Here is a 6,000-nt window from a genome sequence, read left to right as displayed (position 1 = left end):
TATAAATGCCTTAACCATAAACATACGTATAATCCTAAACTTAATCCAGATTCTTAGACATAAAAGAAAATGTTGACCAACTTCTTGGTTTTGAATTAACAGAAGAGTGTCGACCTCTAAGAAAACATAAACCTATTTTTGTAAACGTGGGAACATTTACTGGGTTGTAGTAAAAACGTACTCCAAAAACTTAACTATCAGATAACAAACCCCCTGAAATTGTGATGTGCAATTTAAAGTTGTTAAAATGTTAACATTGTGAGTGAAGAGACTGGCCACCCGCGGCCCGCAGACCACATGTTTGAGACACCGAATACTATGTCAACCAGCGACGAACCAGATGGCAGCGAGAGAGCCCAGTTCTGAGAGCTACCAGACGGCCACTGGCACCAAGACTGGCATATCGATCCAGCTCTCGCCCGTTTCCAGCCTGTTGTGTGGACGCTCTCTGAAGCTTATGGGCGATATCGATCTCGTCCTAATCGCCGTGTTGTTGCTTGGCTCGAAGCTAGAGTGACCGGAGAATTCTGTGCCCCACTTTATCCAAGCACTTGGCGTCGTTTGATTTATTATTTCTATTAAGGTCTTAATTAATGCAAAGCCTCAAAGTCAAAGGTGGCTACTGGAGCCTTATGTGGCTATTAGAGCCTTATGTGGCTACTGGAGCCTTGTGTGGCTACTGGAGCCTTATGTGGGTACTAGAGCCTTATGTGGCTCCAGAGCCTTATGTGGCTACTGGAGCCTTATGTGGCTATTAGAGCCTTATGTGGCTACTGGAGCCTTATGTGGCTACTGGAGCCTTATGTGGCTACTGGAGCCTTATGTGGCTACTGGAGCCTTATGTGGCTACTGGAGCCTTATGTGGCTACTGGAGCCTTATGTGGCTACTGGAGCCTTATGTGGCTACTGGAGCCTTATGTGGCTACTGGAGCCTTATGTGGCTACTGGAGCCTTATGTGGCTACTGGAGCCTTATGTGGCTACTGGAGCCTTATGTGGCTACTGGAGCCTTATGTGGCTATTAGAGCCTTATGTGGCTACTGGAGCCTTATGTGGCTACTGGAGCCTTATGTGGCTACTGGAGCCTTATGTGGCTACTGGAGCCTTATGTGGCTATTAGAGCCTTATGTGGCTACTGGAGCCTTATGTGGCTACTGGAGCCTTATGTGGCTACTGGAGCCTTATGTGGCTCTAGAGCCCGTGACCGATGGACATTGACCTCATCAACTCAGAAAAGTTCCCACAATTCCAAATTGAAGGGCCAACATCACAAAGCTCGGGAAAGTCCCATGTGAATATGAAAGGCTATCAAAGTGGGTAAAACTGATGTTATCAACCACAGTCCCATGTAAATATTAAAGACTATCAAAGTGGGTAAAACTGATGTTATCAAAGACAGTCCCATGTAAATATTGAAGACTATCAAAGTGGGTAAAACTGATGTTATCAAAGACAGTCCCATGTAAATATTGAAGACTATCAAAGTGGGTAAAACTGATGTTATCAAAGACAGTCCCATGTAAATATTGAAGACTATCAAAGTGGGTAAAACTGATGTTATCAACCACATTCTTATTTCGGCGACTAAAGAATCGACAACCAGCAATGTTAAACTACGTCACAGCTTTAGATATCTGTAGACGTCATCAGAAAGATGGCCAATCCTCTCACAAGAGTTGGGACCCGAAATCGATAGAATTATAATTGATTTTTTTTTAAATAAGTGGTTTCATTTCGTTAAGTAGGGCTCTTGAGAATGTGTCATTTTGAAGAAAATGTTCGAGTTTCATTTCGATGAAACATAAAAGAGAAATGATAAGAGATGTACTTTGTCTGTTGTGTAAACTAGGAACGACGTGGGCTACGGTGAACGTTCAACATAAACATTAGTGTTGACACTATCGTAGTAGAAGTAGAGTAAATGTGGAAACACAGTGAGACGAGACGAGACTAGGCTATAAAGTACGAGGTTCTGGATGAGCATCATGTCCAGTGTTTTCTTTTACTTTACATGGCTGTAAGTCTGGTACTTCAAATAGTGGACTCCGGGACGTCTAAAGATTTGACTGATGACGTGTATCCCTGGGACGTCTAAAGATTTGTCTGAGGACGTGTATCTATGGGACGTCTAAAGATTTATCTAATGACGTGTATCCCTGGGACGTCTAAAGATTTGTCTGATGACGTGTATCCTTGGGACGTCTAAAGATTTATCTAATGACGTGTATCGCTGGGACGTCTAAAGATTTGTCTAATGACGTGTATGCCTGTGACGTCTAAAGATTTATCTAATGACGTGTATCGCTGGGACGTCTAAAGATTTGTCTAATGACGTGTATCCTTGGGACGTCTAAAGATTTGTCTGATGACGTGTATCCCTGTATCCTTGAAGCTAGTCCATCTGGGTCTCGTCAGACACAACAAGACTACACACATTGACTAGAAGTGTATTACTTCATCTGCCGATGTAACAGAAACAGGTGGACTCTACTTCATCTGCTCTATTGACCAACAAGCCCGAAATGGTAATTACACAGCTGGGTGGACTCACAACGTTTTAAGATGAATGCGATGTTCATAGATGTCTACAGAAACATGATAGGTACTCAAGTTGGCGAGTGAGGTTCATAGTCTACAGATTCATGATATGTACTTGAGTTGGCTGAGTTCATAGTCTACAGATTCATGATAGGTACTCGAGTTGGCTGAGTGAGGTCCATAGATGTCTACAGATTCATGATAGGTACTCCAGTTGGCTGAGTTCATAGTCTACAGATTCATGTCAGGTCTTAGTTGAGTGAACACAGAGAAACAAATTTCTAGAAAGTCTGGTATTAAAGCGCTGCACAATTCTAACTTCATCAAGATATTATTATGTGCTTATTACTTATTGTATCAAAAGTTCCTAAAGTCTTGGCTAATTACGACCTAAACAAATATTTTAATCAAATTGATTCCCCGATGGTTTCAATGTATTGTCGCCCACGTTCGTCTTTGGTAGTCGTCGATCAAGAAGGGACGAAAGCGATTTGAATTATGTATTGCTATTGCAGTTGGTGGAGTTATTTTAGTCAGTCAATTGACGTCACGTTCTTTCTCAATACAGATGGGACTGGGATGTTAGGATAATCGTATAATTAGTGGTGTCATGCTATTAGTGGTGTCATGTAATTAGTGGTGTTTTGCAATCGTTGATATTGTGTAATTAGGGGTGTTATGTAAACTTGATATTATGTAATTATAATTTATGGTTTATGTAATCAATGATATTATGTATTTTGTGGTGTTATGCAATTAGCGGTCTTATGTAATTATTGCCGTTATATAATTAGCGTTGTTATGCAATTAGTACTGCTATGTGTTAAATAGTGTTATGTAATAGGTGGTGGGGTAGGGATTGTAGGGAGGATGGGGTAGAGATTGTAGGGAGGGTGGGGTAGGGATTGTATTGAGGGTGGGGTAGGACTTACCTTGAGGGTCTGGTAGGATATAAGTATAAACGATACTTCATGTTTATATTTAGTTCAAATCATACATTTCAATCTGAAGTCGAATCAGACACTGTTTCAGTGCTAGGCTATATAACCTGGAGGCTATTGGCGCTTTCTAATGCATCGCAGACTTCAATAACTCGACGCTAACAGACGGTGAACAGCAGACGGTTAACAGCAGACGAGAATCACCCTCAGCGATGTGGCGTCAGCCTTTTAATTGCTACAGTCGTGTGACTATCGACCTCAGCCACTTAATGACATAGGTCGTGCTATCCTCGACTCCATCTCGCTTCAGCGACCCGCCCCGGTTTTATTTTGATACGTGGCTTGCGTGATGACTGACGCCATCAACGGAAGTGGCATTCTACTTTCGATTTTGGCGTGGGGGTTTGCTAAATCCGGGCATTTCCATTGCTGCTCAAATCTCTGGTCTATAGCCAAACAATATATGTATATATATATATATATATATATATATATATATATATATATATATATATATATATATATATATATATATATATATATATATATATATATTTATATCAATGACAATATATACTTAATCTTAATATGCCCTAGTTGGTCTGACCAATTACTATTCCAAAAAAGGCTAGCAGTTTTTTGTCTTGGCGTCAACCCTTCGGTAAAGTTATTAAATGAGAACCTTCCCGCCCCCCCCCCCCTTTATTTTTTCAAGTGGTGTTGGTGTCATTATGTTGGTGTCAATATGTTGGTGTCATTATGTTGGTGTCATTATGTTTGAGTCATTATGTTGGTATCATTATGTTAGTGTGGTTATGTTGGTGTCATTATGTTGGTGTCATTATGTTGGTGTCATTATTTTGGTGTCATTATGTTAGTGTCATAATGTTGAAGTTGGTAGCATTTGTGCTACGTCCTTTGTAAACCTATCAACAAAAACAAACAAACTAACTTGACAATATTTAGGACTACGAAAATACTGGAAACCGCTTTCAGAGTGTTGCAACACACACTATTCACTAATGAACCTTCCTAGATTTTTGATGCAATACCCTGATAAAAACGTCATCTTAAAATTCCAGGTTGGTGTGAAATCATCGAATATTAACTCACTCACCTAGTCTATCCTATTATTCTTTGAACCAGAATAAGTGGGTGCTATGGTTTATAAACAGAATCCTACATTTTTCAGATTCCGTTGATAGATAAAGGGACTTATTTCTTCTGAAGTTTCTTCTGAAATTATATTCTATAGAGCGCGCGATTAAGAAAAGTAAAATGATATTTTCATGCAAATTTAGTTCGGGGCAGCATTCCAATCTCATCTGTAATCGAATCAGTATTACGCGAATCGAATACGGTAGTCGGAAGAAGGTTTAACGCATGCGCAGCAGTGAGTCGACGAGTCCTGAGTCTAGAACTCTGGCATCGAACGAGCGTTTAGTTGTGACGTAGCCGTCATAACTATCGCAGTTCCGTAGCCCGAGCGCGGAAGGCGTAAGATTTTCCGCTAACTTCGCACCATTGTTTGCTGCTTACTTTTTAAATCATCTGATTTCAAGAAATTCCATACCCTCGCTAGCAGCCTCCTAAGTTGTAGCATACAAGCATTGGTTTCTTATTCTAGCTACTGATAGAGTTTGAGATACATCAGACTTTGTTTATTTTTGTAACCAGTCTTTACGCTACTAGATAACCAAGTGGTACATTTTGAATATACTATTATTTTCATTTGCTTGTTATTGAAGTTTAAAATTTTGAGTTTATTCGCCGGAAGCATCAGATCTGAAGCAGACGACAAATACGTCTGGCTGTGTTGACCATCTTTAGTGCCAGCAGGAACAGCAGAAAGGTGAGTGGTTGATTTTGTTTGTTTACGTTTGGCCCCGGTTGTTGACCTCAGGAGTTGTAGCTCATGTCTTGATGTGTTGTTTACCTCGATTGTGTTGTTTCTAACACATTGGTTGGACAGTCGCATATTAATATTTCGCTTATCTTTTTCTAATATTTTATAATGACATTGGCAATTCTGTGGCTTCTCATTCTATTTTCGAATCTTGTAGATGTGTCATAAATTATTTGTATCTATTGCACATCATTTACCTTTGTCAAAGTCAATTTACCCCCGTTATTAAGCATTATAAGGCAAACAATTTTAATATTTTTCACAAGTTTCGCGTATTACAAATACGTTTTCGAAACAAGTCATTTTTCTCTATCACCCGAGTCATTTTTTCCTAATTCGTCATTTCTCTTAACACACGCTATTTGCAGCAGTCGTCTATTGGTATCTCACCCCCCCCCTCACCCCCCTCCCCACCTATACCATCCGCCATATGCATGGTCTACCGACTGATTAGTATTTGTATAGATGTACGGTAATATTAAGTAATTAAAATGTTAATATATTTAGGTGGCATAGTAACCTTTGTGTGAGTGGTGGTGAGATGGTGTGGGGTTTGGGATGAAGCAAGATTTTAATGGTAAAACAGCTGACTAATTATCTAAATAAAATGCCTATA

At 39.9% G+C, this 6,000-nt stretch overlaps 1 protein-coding gene across 1 annotated transcript in view; it reads left to right on the top strand.

The window, feature by feature from the left end:
- The first annotated feature begins 4,887 nt into the window (after positions 1–4,887).
- Positions 4,888–6,000, top strand: part of LOC131944944 (uncharacterized) — a 59,851-nt gene continuing 58,738 nt past the window's right edge. Inside the window, exon 1 of the mRNA XM_059305852.1 lies at positions 4,888–5,330. The gene's annotated coding sequence lies outside the window, so the exon portion shown is untranslated. The remainder of the gene's footprint in view (positions 5,331–6,000) is intronic.

Source organism: Physella acuta, unplaced genomic scaffold (genome assembly GCF_028476545.2).
Source record: "Physella acuta isolate Inbredline_101_S28 unplaced genomic scaffold, ASM2847654v3 ptg000516l, whole genome shotgun sequence".
Taxonomy (NCBI): Eukaryota; Metazoa; Mollusca; class Gastropoda; family Physidae; genus Physella; species Physella acuta.
Note: the sequence above shows the minus strand (reverse complement) of the source record. Positions and strands in the feature narration are given on the sequence as shown.